Genomic DNA, 12,242 nt, shown 5'->3' with positions numbered 1-12,242 from the left:
TTTCTGTGGAGCAACGTTCTCGAGACAAATGTGAGTCAGATGCAGGAGGTGAGGCAAAAGCCATTAATTGAATTACAGGAAATTAGGATGAATACTTAGATTTCTCTATCTCTGTAACATTTTTTCATTTGGATTGAAATCAGGCTAAGAAATGAATCTTCTGATAGGAATTTTGCTCAGTAAATAATGTTGAATTGAATCTACTTCCCTACTAATGGTTCCACTCATCAGCCATTAATTAGTTCTACTGTCCCTACTAAGAGTTAAAAGATTTCTGTTTAAGGAAAGCTTCTCTCTCCCTCAAAGAACAAGATCTAAGATATAAAACAGACGATAATTAAGCCAAGGGGATATCATGGAATACGTTCCAAAGTCATAGAGCTAAAACTTTGCTTCTGTAGGGAGTAGTTCAATTTAGATTTTCTTCAATCTGTACGTCAGCAATAAAACAGCAAAAGCAGAATTAGAGTGGCTGTGTTCGCAGCAACCTGGATGGGATTGGAGACTATTATTCTCAGTGAAGTAACTCAGGAATGGAAAACCAAATATCATATGTTTTCTTTCATAAGCAGGAGCTAAGCTGTGAGAATGCAAAGGCATAAGAATGACACAATGGACTGTGGGGGCTCGGGGACAAAGAGTGGGAAGGGGGTGAGGGATAAAAGACCACAAATTGGGTTCAATGTATACTGCTTGAGAGATGTGTGCACCGAAATCTCACAAATCACCACTGAAGAATTAATTCATGTAACCAAACACCACCTGTTCCCTAAAAACCTGTGGAAGTATAAAATTTAATAAATAAATAAATAAATAATTTCCCATTCAAAATAAAAACAATTACAGTGGCTGTGGGCTAGGATTTGTCCTTAATTTTTCCCTACCAGGCCTAGACAATAGGTAGCTACTAGGCTAGAAAGCAGAAGTCTGGAATGCTAAAATAATTACAGGGCAGACCCTGGGCCTTATCCAGGGAATCCAGCAGGACTTGAGTATTGGAAGTCCAGACAGGCATTTCATTCATTCATGCAGCAATGATGCAGTGCTCGCCTTGGCAGCACATATACTAAAATGGGAACAATACGGAGAAGATGAGCATGACCCCTAAAAAGTAAAAAATAAACCAATAATGATGCACTAATTGGGTACATGTAGCAGGTGCTTTTCCAGACAGTTGGGATATATTGGTGGAACAGACAAAGATCGTTGTCTTTGTGGAACATACATTCTGAAGCAATTAATCATAAACATGATAATGGGGTAAATTCTACAGTGTGTTCAAAGCTGAGAAATGCTATAGGAAAAAAAAAATGAAATAGAAAGATAGACATCAAGAATGCCACGGAGGCAAGTGGAATGTGGGTTTCAAGTTTTAAATAGGCAGTCAGGTTTTATTTCAACGGTGCCACTTGAAGAAAAGACTGGAAGAGCATGAGGGCCTTAGCCAGTTAGGTGTCTAAGGCAGCGCATTCCAGGAGGAGGGGATGGTTGTAATACAAACGTCAGAGGCGGGAGCACATCTGGCAGGCTGGTGAGAGGAGGGAGGTGGGTTGGCTGTAGCAGAGGCAAACAAGGTAGAGAGGAGAGGAGCTGACATCAGAGCCATAAAGGGAGGAGGCTGTAGTTACTGTGGACCATTGTAGGAGTCTTGGCTTTTACCCTGTACGAGATGGGAGCCATTGGGGTTTTGAGGGCTTTGTATATTGAATTAAGACTTTTATACATCAGTTGAGAGAGGAGAATTTTAGGTGATTACTGTTCAGGTCAACAGTTTCATTTCAGCAGTGCTGCTATCTGTAAGGAATGCTTTGCAATGAATTGTTTTTTTTTTTAAATTGTGATTTCATTTTTTCATAAAAATTAAGTGCTGGCCCTAATGCAATTGAGACGAAGCTGGAAATCATTATATCTGTGATTCTCAACCCTGGTCATAAATTAGAAGCCTATGGGGAGCTTTTACAGCCTATGAATGCCAGCACCCATGCCCAGTGATTTGGATTTAAATGGCCCAGGAAAGAGCCTGGGAATCTACATTTAAAATAAAACCAAAACAAATAGAGCAAAGAAAAAGACTTTCTAGGTGATTTTAATGTGCCACTGAGATTGGCCAATTCTGCATTAGATGCTTTGAAGGTAAAAATCTTTAGCTCATTGAACTAAAACTAATAGATCCTCTATTTTGATTAAAAACAATAAAATTTCAAAAATATGCATGAAATCCTCAAACACTACCATGAGATAGCATGCCTAAAAGGAACGATGTAGTCAGAGATTTTAGAATATTTTCAATGTAAATGAAGCCTCTGCTTACAACATGTCAGCCTGTAGGAATTTCCTTCACTTTATTTTGCTTAGAGTTTCGAAGAGTAGTTTTTAAGAGTGGGGATATGGGAGTCTATGAAAATGTACTTCTCTTTGATGGTGACTGAGCCCACTTGCACGGTGAACTGGATGTCCCTAAATGCATGACCGGCTCTGCAGTGTCCTCTCTGCTCAGCAACAAACTCCACTTTGGGGCACAGGCCTCCTTGCCCAGTCTGTAGAAATGAGGCAGCCACTCACCTGAACAAGCGTTTAAATTAGCCACATTAAAATGTGAAGGGTAAAACATAAAACATAAGGATAAAACATAAAATCCCTCCTGACGCCCAAGGAACAATGCTGCATGCGCAAGGGTAAAGGAAAAAGCAAAATAGTTGATAAAGAGAAGGAGGGCTAATAACTGGAATTTCTATGTAGCACTCTGCTTTCCTGTCTTTTTGGACAACAAGTAAGAGGAAACCTGCCTGTTACCCTCAAGGATGTTGCATCGTAGTAAGTAAAATCATCTTTGATCATTTCAAAGTGGGGTATGCGTCTTTTAAATCATTATTGTCATCACAGCTTTATATTCTTGATCTTATGCCGTTCTCACAATCCTGACATTTAGATGTTATATTCACCCCCTTTTACATAGAGAGAAACCCAATTTTAGAAATCTGAGGAAACTTTCCTATTCTAACAACTGGTGCATGGCAATAGCTGGCTTTGAGCCCCTGCAGTCTGGCTTCAAGGCTGTGACACACAGCTACCCTGCTCTCCCCTACTCCATTGGAATAGAAATGCTGGATCCTATGCCCCAGTGCAGCTCCTGTAACTGCTGAATAAATAGGATGGAGGTTGTGGCTGATTTGCTCAATATTTTCTCCAAATAAAATATTCTTAGAACGTACATATCTGTTATTCATTCTGCAAATGAGTATAGGCACTCCTATATTTCTCCTGGCATTAAATGACTTAGATGGCATTTATTGTGCTATGATATCAAAGATAAAATAAAATATTTTGTGAACATCACTAGGTAAATCTCATCTTCTTCCTTGAAAACTGCTGTCTGCCTACTCATTTTGACTTGATTTCATCACTGCCTTCAAAATGTGGCAGCCAAAATTCTACTAATGTTAGGGTGAGGAAAAGTCCATTCTCAAAAAGCCGGATTACCCAGATGGAACAGAGAAATCTGTTACCGGCCTCCAAATAACAACAGTGTATAATTAGCAGCTGCTAAAAGAATAGAAGTCAATTGAACAAAAATATGGTATGATCCACATTCATTTATTAAATACCTTATGTTTCCAAACACTGCTTTTCACAGTGGCTGAAAAGTCTTCTTGGGGGCATTTCAGCATGTGTCCCTGGGCACCAAACACAGGGAACTGACAGATTTTTTTAAACTTCTAAAAGGAGCTATTACTACATCCAACAGCCAGGCACAGACATGCCTCTTTTACATCTGCAGGATGAAAAAACACATTTGTCAAAAGCAACCTTCAAGTAGGCTGCCATTATCAAAGACGTCAGCAGCCCATCTCCCTAGGAGACAGCGAAACCCCGCATTTATCTAAATTATCTCAGTAATATGACAGAGTGATTGCTCACTAATGGTCAGTAACAGTTTTCTTTGTCATTTTCTTAGTCATCACCTCCTCGGAATGAACTCCAGAATAAACTGCTTGCAGTCCGTGACTAGAATGCTAATTTCCTCCTTACATTTGTGACAATTTCTCTTAAACATATGAACATGGCTATCATATTTCTGACATTTTCATTTTGTGAAAAAGAACACCCTGCCTTAGAAAATCTGATGAACACAGAGATACTTTGCATGCAAAAAAAAAAAAAAAAAAAGCAACAACAATACTGTTAGTATTTCCTCCCATGTGAATTCTTTCATCTGACAAAGCTTGTAGTGAGTGACTGCAAGCTCAGAAAAGGCCAGAGGAGGTTATTTGCAGGTCTGGGCTCTGTTTTTGTGGCTTTACCAAACTATGCCTCACGTTTTCATTTCTCAAACCATCCTCCTTTGAAGATACCAGTGATACAGTCGAACCAAGTGCCCTTGACAGCAGATTCTGTGAATATTTTGCTGCAACAGCATGAGTCCCCAAACCCTTGGTCCTTTCTGAGAAGGAAGGAAGAGGTGGCCAACTGTTTGTTGTACATGATTTTCTGCCCAATAAAAGCTAGATTGGACTTTATAAAAACTAAAAAGCCCAAAGCCAAAAGGAAAATAGTGAGAAAGTAGAAGTTTTTCTTTCAATAAATAGAGCTGGGGAAGTTGTAAAAAAGAAAAAAGTGAAGTTTAAAAAATGTTGAAGAAAGAGCTGTACCGGGAAACTAGGTCACAGTAGTGCAAGGTGGTCACTTGGCTGGGCAGTCCAAATACAGGAGCCAAAACAATCAGCTGGGGATTCAGAATGGCAGCTACAGTGGCCATTACAGGTAGGAAAGGCTGGGTCAGCTGTGCTCCTATCCTATGCAGAACCTTCACCTTACAAAAGATGAAATGAAGTAAATGCAGACACTATGGAAATAAATGTATAAGAATATCACTGTCCGTTCATTCATGTGCAAAAGGAGTCATGAACAATTCAGTAGTCTCCTTTGCAACCCAGTGCAATTTCAACTGCATTGTTTCTCTAGCAATTTTGACCATTTTGTTTATTCACTTAAAAACCAACCATATGACTCATATTTTCTGGGACAGTCCTGACTTAAAGGAATTTGTTCCATCTCTACTTGGAAGTACATACACGCTTACTGGAATAAGTATACTGATTATGGGGTTGGGAAAATATGACCACTAAACAAACACACATCAGACCTACACTGAGTTCCAGTACAGATGTACTCCCTGTCATCCACTGTAATCTTTCCCTGTTTGACCTGATGCATGTGATCAGTCACACCTTTCTCCCCAGAGTACCCATATGTCCAAGTGACAATTAGAACTGGCAGCCTACTTGCCCTACAGGCATTTCAAAGGTATCTTATCAGAATACTAAGCTCCACATTTTCTCTTTCCAACTTGTGGTTTAATCTAGTAAGTTTCATAAACCAGAACACTGTGGTTATCCTAAAATTTATCTTCTCCTTCACTTCCAAGCCAAATCCAATTCTACTTTTGTTTGCTCCCCGGAGTACATTTGCACCTCTGTAGGCCTAACACTTCTGCGTATCAGGCCCTCCCCATCCATTGCTTGAACTAGTGCAGCAAACTTCTTTTTTTTTTTTTTTTTTGAGACAGAGTCTTACTTTGTTGCCCAGGCTGGAGTGTAGTGGTGTGATTATAACTCACTGTAGCCTTGAACTCTTAGACTCAAGAGATCCTCCTGCCTCAGCCTCCTGAGTAGCTGGGAATACAGGCATGCACCACTATGCCCAGTTAATTTTGTTAAAAGGTTTTTTATGGAGATAAGGTCTTGCCATGTTGCTCAGGCTGATCTCAAACTCCTGGGCTCAAGCGATCCTCCCACCTTGGCCTCCCAAATTGCTGGGATTGCAGGCATGAGCCACTGAGCTTGGCCCCAACTAACTCTTAATTGGTCTCTCCATTTCTAGTTTCTTCATTTCCAGGCCATTTTCATACTGCTTTCACTTTTTTTCTTAATTAAAAAAAAATCTTGTCTATTCTCCTAATTTAAAATATAAAATCGTCCCCCAAATTCTTCAAATCATGGCATCCGACTTAACCCTAATTCAGTCTCTGCCACTCAGTCTCTAAACCCCACTCCAAACATGTTATGAGCCCATCAAAACTGGGCTTTATGTGGCCACTTTCATCAACATCGCATCGTCCTTCTCTCCATGTTTACACATCTTTTGAAACCAACCTTAAATCCCATCTTCCTTCTTTAAATTTCATTCCATCCCTTAAGTAAATTAACCCTACTTCACACTTTCTCTATTTGATTTTTCTTTTCTCTATGCTTTCCTAGCTCAATTTCGATGTCTAATATAGGACTTAACACACTGAATTGTAGTTGCTGCTTTATATGTTTGGTCTCGTTTCCAATCTATTAGCCCCTGGAGGGCAGACGCTGTTAACCATTCACCTGTGTGTCCAAGTACCTGGCATATAACAAACCCTTAATGCATACATGCTGAATTGAATGACTATAGATGGTCATATTTGACATTCTAACATCTATATTATTAAAAAACAAGGCATAAATTTTAAAAAATACTACTTTTCTCATGCAATAGTACTTCAAATCCTAAGACTTCTTCTGTGTTAATGATAATAACCTATCTTTTGTCTGTGGCCATAAGAACGTGTCTAACCTTGTCTGATCTTGGAAGCTATGCAGGGTCTGGCCTGCTTAGTACTTGGATGGGAGACCAACTAACAGGTGCTGTAGTCTTTAATATAAAACAAAACCCCATCTTGTGTCTAGCAGCCAAATGTTGTCTGGTTTAATCACTCAAATAGCAGAAATCCCACGTTAAGGGTAAAAGTCTTTGAATAGCAGAATCATGGGTAAGGAAAGAAAAATAACACTGTGGTTTGCTGGGCTGTACACAGCAAGCCTGTGGACTGCAACTAGTGTGAGGTGGGGGTTGGGGGATTTAGAAACATAGGGACAATATTCCAGTCCATAGGCACTTCTCAGACTTCATGCTATCCTTTTAAAATATTCTTTCCCTACCAGATATTTTTCCTGGAATCCAGAGTCCCTTGATGTTAGTTTGAATGTGATATAAAATTTGGAGATGATTTGCTAAGAACTATCATATAACTCTTCTCCTTATGAAGGAGAGTTCTTGGCCATGTCAGCATCCATAAACATTGTTTTGAGAAGACGCAGAGGTATCTCATTTCAGAAGAGGGGGCTGAGAATATCGAACATTAAACTGTACTGAATCAGTAAACTTGAGGTCACAATATAAAGCCAAAAGCTGAACCCCTGAAAAGCATAAGCCCCAGTATAACACGGACAGTTACACTTACCCCAGTGGGCCTTGACAGCGTTGCTGTATTATCACTCAGTACAAAGGCTGATGTTCAGAATGTTGATATTGGGCCGGGCATGGTGGCTCATGCCTATAATCCCAGCACTTCAGGAGGCCAAGGCTGGCAGATCACTTGAGCCCAAGAGGAGAGATCAGCCTGAGCAACGTGGCAAAACTCTGTCTCTACAAAAAAAATACAAAAATTAGCCTGGCATGGTGGCCTACCCCTGTAGTCCCAGCTACTCAGGAGGCTGAGGCAGGAGGATTGCTTGAGCCCAGGGTTCGAGGCTGTGGTGAGCCATGATCATACTGCTGCACTCCAGCCTGGGTGACAAAATGAGACTCCATCTCTAAAAAAAGTATGAGAATGTTGACAATGAGTCATCAACGAAAGGTTAAATTATGCTCAGTTCATCTATTTATGAAGTCAGATGAATATAGAATATGTTTGAGGAGGAATTCCTCTCAAACAGCATAATTTTAAGGATCTTGTGTTTCAGGGAGTAAAATTCCATTGCCTGGTGATTTGCTTTTTGACAATTAGCTCTTTTCCTACCCATGCAAAGTCAACTGAAGTATTTATCATACCAATAGACTAACTCCATGACAGTGATACATCTGAAATGTATTTTTAGGTGTAAATGGTTTTAAAGAGCATTTTGTACCCTTGTGAGAGATAAACAGCAGATATGGACTATAATATATACTCAAAAACAAACTCTGAAAAAAAAGTAAAACATTTAAGATAATTCCATGGTTTGCAGCTTTTGATTTTGCCTTATTACAACTATGTACTCTGTTTATTTCTTTGCTTTCCATCTAAAATAAATGGTAAGTTATTTGAAGCACGATTGTGTCTCGCTCATCTTCCATGTTATGCAGTACCTAAAGGAAATGGCTAACACTATTAACATTCTCAACATTAGCATTGATAAGGGACCACTAGCATGAAACTATGGCCTGGTCATCATAGACAGATTCTAAGTTGAAGACCAAGAAGGTATCTCTCTACCTGGATTACCAGGTGTCACAAATAGATGAGTCCTTCATGCTTCATGAGATACAAGAGGAGGAACCGAGTTTGAGTTCAGACATGACTGAAGACCTACAGAATCTCAGTTTGCATTTAATAGGGTAGTTGTAACTGATAGTCACTTTTAGTATCAACACAATTTTTGTGTTAAATCTCTAAATATCTTAAAATAACATCCATTAAATAAAGATGTCCTTCTCTCACTAGGGTGTATCTAGAGAAAACTGATTGAGATGGCAAAGTCATGAAACCAAGCTATAAAGGGAAGTATTTTAGCCAGAAGAAAATAAATCCAAATGCCATGATATTTGAAGAACTATTAAATGCAAAAAAAGAGCAAAATGTTTCTTTTTGTTATTTAAGCTGGTTAAAGTAGAAACAGTAAGTGAACCACATTACATAGGGGCAGAGAAATGTGTGTGTGTGTGTGTGTGTGTGTGAGAGAGAGAGAGAGAGAGAGAGAGAGGGAAACTAAGCAGGAAAATAAAAAGAGAGGAGAGATTGAGAAAGATAATTATATGTTCAGACTTTCTGTGATTCTTCCAATTAGTGAGAGATAATTCTTGATGACATCGAAGGTCCTTTCCAACTCCAGATTACATGATTCCATGTCTGGAAGTTTATTTTATTTAGAAGGGAGTGAATGATTGGCAGAAATAATGACTCAGCTTCAAATGGAATCTTATTAGCAATTTTTTTGTTGTTGTTGTCATAGCTTTTCAACCTCCAGCTCCTTAAAAAAAATATTCAGTGGAAACACATAGACAATAAGTCTCCTTGAATGTCCCTCAATCAAACAGCAGCGGTAGTCTATGCTACCCCACAGACACAAACAAGTCTTGTATTTCCCTATAGACGTCACTGCGGAGAGTATGTTGGCTGACTGCTACATATACACAAATTCATTCAAACACCAGTGACACAATCTGGATCTTGCAGACAGGACAGATTCACATCACCTTCTGTGCTGCATGTCTGTGCTTCCAGATTCCATTGCACTGTTGCCTGCATCTGTTACTGAAGAAACAGCTTGGTTTAAATGTCTGCCTGTTGTACAGAGAAACATTCCCTAGGATTTGAGCTGACAGTGATTTTACCAGCTTGGAGAATGAGAATACGAATGATAGGTTACTCCTGGAATATAAATCATGGCTTGGAGATACGAATCTATTTAGTTTAGTATGAGCTACGAGTCTCCCTTGTGAGATAGTCCTACCATTCCAGTGATATCCAACCTCTACAGGCAACAATATTGCATCTCCATCAGGAGGCACTGGCTAGAACATCGGGCAGTGTGGCATGCCTGGAATCTGCCTGCAAACTTCTTGCTCCTAGTCCCATCATTTCTATGTAACACTGACATTATTCTTCTCTTTGTTCTAAAGATTTGGAGGTCAGAAACCATTATATGGTAAAAATAGACCCCATATATGTAGACATCCAGTTCTTATTTATCTATTTACTGTTATTCTGAGCAGAACAGGCAGTTTGTAAGAAGATGGCAATTCCACTCTTATAGAATTGTCTATGGCTGAGAGGGGATATAGAGTCAATAACACCAGCACTGCACTCCCATAACCATCAGAGCCAAAAGACCTGCCTGTCATTATCCAAATAACCAAGTCTCAGTCTTTCTAAAACAGGCCTGTGTCCTGCATCAATACTTTACTCGTTCATCAGCCACATTAGATAGTCTCCTAGGGTCATTTTTCTCTAGCGGTTTATGTTCTAATGGGAAAGGCAAGACTCCCTCCTCAAAGGAAGGCTCAGTAGATTGCCTTGAATGGGTAAAAGACACATATCATATAGGAATAGAATAGGTAGCAAGTGTTGGACGGTTTTATGGCATGGCATGACTGTATTGATGATTTAGAATAGCAGTATTTTCTCCTTCATAGAATAAAAAAAAAGTAGATGAACTATGTTGCAGTGACCCTTTTGGTTAATACAGAGCTTGTGGACTAGGGAATGAGAATGTTGAAATAATTACGTAAAAAGTTAGATGCTTGTATGTCACAGAAAATGATAGGCCATTGTAACTCCTACACATTAGAAATTTTAAGGAGCTAAATCATAAGGGAAGGCCGGGCGCGGTGGCTCACGCTTGTAATCCTAGCATTTTGGGAGGCGGAGGCGGGTGGATCACCTGAGGTCAGGAGTTTGAGACCAGCCTAGCTAACATGGTGAAACCCCGTTTCTACTAAAAATACAAAAAATTAGCAAGGCGTGGTGGTGCATGCCTGTAATCCCAGCTACTTGGGAGGCTGAGGCAGGAGAATGGCTTGAACCTGGGAGGCGGAGGTTGCAATGAGCCGAGATGGTGCCATTGTACTCCAACTTGGGCAACAAGAGCAAAACTCCGTCTCAAAACAAACAAACAAACAAACAAACAAATTATAGAGGAAGTGATTGTAGAATTGTCTCAGATCTATAAATATACTGTACAATATGTAAACCTTCTGCTTTTAACCTGTGAGTAAATGAAATCGCATTCTAATACCTTTCTACTGCTTGTACGAGATGTTTTCTTTTATTAATTGGAGTTATGGGAGAGCCACTGAAAAAATACACACTTCAATAAGATAGAGGATAGGAAATCCTATGCCTTCCAATTTTTTTTTTTTTTTTTTTTTTTGAGACGGAGTCTCGCTCTTTCGTCCAGGCGGGAGTGCAGTGGCGCTATCTCGGCTCAGTGCAAGCTCCGCCTCCCGGGTTCACGCCATTCTCCTGCCTCAGCCTCCCGAGTAGCTGGGACTACAGGCGCCCGCTACCACGCCTGGCTAATTTTTTGTATTTTTAGTAGAGACGGGGTTTCACTTTGTTAGCCAGGATGGTCTCGATCTCCTGACCTCGTGATCTGCCCGCCTCGGCCTCCCAAAGTGCTGGGATTACAGGCGTGAGCCACCATGCCCGGCCCAAAATTTTTAAAGTATCTCCTGCAGGAGCAAATTCTCCAGAATCCCAAATGGTAAAATACCATTGATTCAATTGGGTTTAATCAATTCCTTGCTGTATTTCAGTTTATGGAGAACCTTGCAGAATTATTTAAAGAATTGCTTATTTCAATTCAATTATTAAACTGAAGTTTCAAATCAATGTATAATACATATTTTATTTTCTATTTTAAATTGCAAAATATTAAGCACATACAGCTAATACATAGAACAGACACTTACAGACTCCCTCCACCAAGATTAAATGAATGTAAATATTTTGCCATATTTTTTTCACATCCTTCATTTAAAGTAACAATATTTATACTCAAATCCCAACAGCCTCATAGGTCTCTTCTTTTCCAGAGGATATCCTTATTCTCTAGAAGTAAATATCATTTTCATACGAATATCATTTTATGCCTTTTTGCATATGCATTTATCTTGTAAAAATAAAAGGAAAACATATAAACCTTCTGCTTTTACCCTGTGAATAAACGGTATTGCATTCTAATACGTTTCTCCTACTTGCCACTTCATTCATTTATTTTCAGATTTATTGATAAATTATTTTAGGTACCTGTGGCTCCACGTCATTCATATTCCTTGCTATTCAATGTCCCAGTTAGATGTGCCAATCCTCTAGGTCTGAACAAGCTAGCTTATCCACAGGCTGCCTGACTCCACCGTGCGTAAGAGCTGCTGGAGCGTGTCTGTGGGTGGCGCTGTCAGTTGCAGGGAAACATATCACCTCCTTCTGCAATCTTACATCTCCTAGTTTTCAAAAGCCTTTCTCTAATTGCCTGGGGGATTGAGTGTGTTGGTCATTCTGATTTCCTTGTTAGTCAATTGCATTTTCACACTTTTTGCTCTTTAGTTGGGGTGGGCAGCGTTGGGTAGGGTGGGGTTGCTTGTCCTTTTCTTATTGATGGGTAATTCTTTATATAGACTGGAAAACTCTCCTTTATCTTTCAAGGGTGCGGCTTATAACTTTCCCAGTTCAC

General features: G+C 39.6%; 1 long non-coding RNA gene and 1 other non-coding gene across 2 annotated transcripts in view; one reads left to right on the top strand and one right to left on the bottom strand.

The window, feature by feature from the left end:
- The window catches only part of LOC129393188 (uncharacterized), a 93,653-nt gene extending 81,746 nt beyond the window's left edge, over positions 1-11,907 (bottom strand). The window contains exons 1-2 of the long non-coding RNA XR_008619893.2: positions 11,819-11,907; positions 7,271-7,455 (exon numbers count right to left, since the gene is read on the bottom strand). This is a non-coding gene — a long non-coding RNA (uncharacterized LOC129393188). The remainder of the gene's footprint in view (positions 1-7,270; positions 7,456-11,818) is intronic.
- On the top strand, positions 1,043-1,144 carry LOC112441056 (U6 spliceosomal RNA). Its single transcript, XR_003029038.2, has one exon. It is a non-coding gene; the product is annotated as a U6 spliceosomal RNA (small nuclear RNA).
- Positions 11,908-12,242: the final 335 nt, after the last annotated feature.

The sequence above is a fragment of the Pan paniscus genome, chromosome 8 (genome assembly GCF_029289425.2).
Source record: "Pan paniscus chromosome 8, NHGRI_mPanPan1-v2.0_pri, whole genome shotgun sequence".
Lineage (NCBI taxonomy): Eukaryota > Metazoa > Chordata > Mammalia > Primates > Hominidae > Pan > Pan paniscus.
The sequence above is the reverse complement of the archived record's forward strand: the minus strand, read 5'-3'. Positions and strand labels throughout refer to the sequence as shown.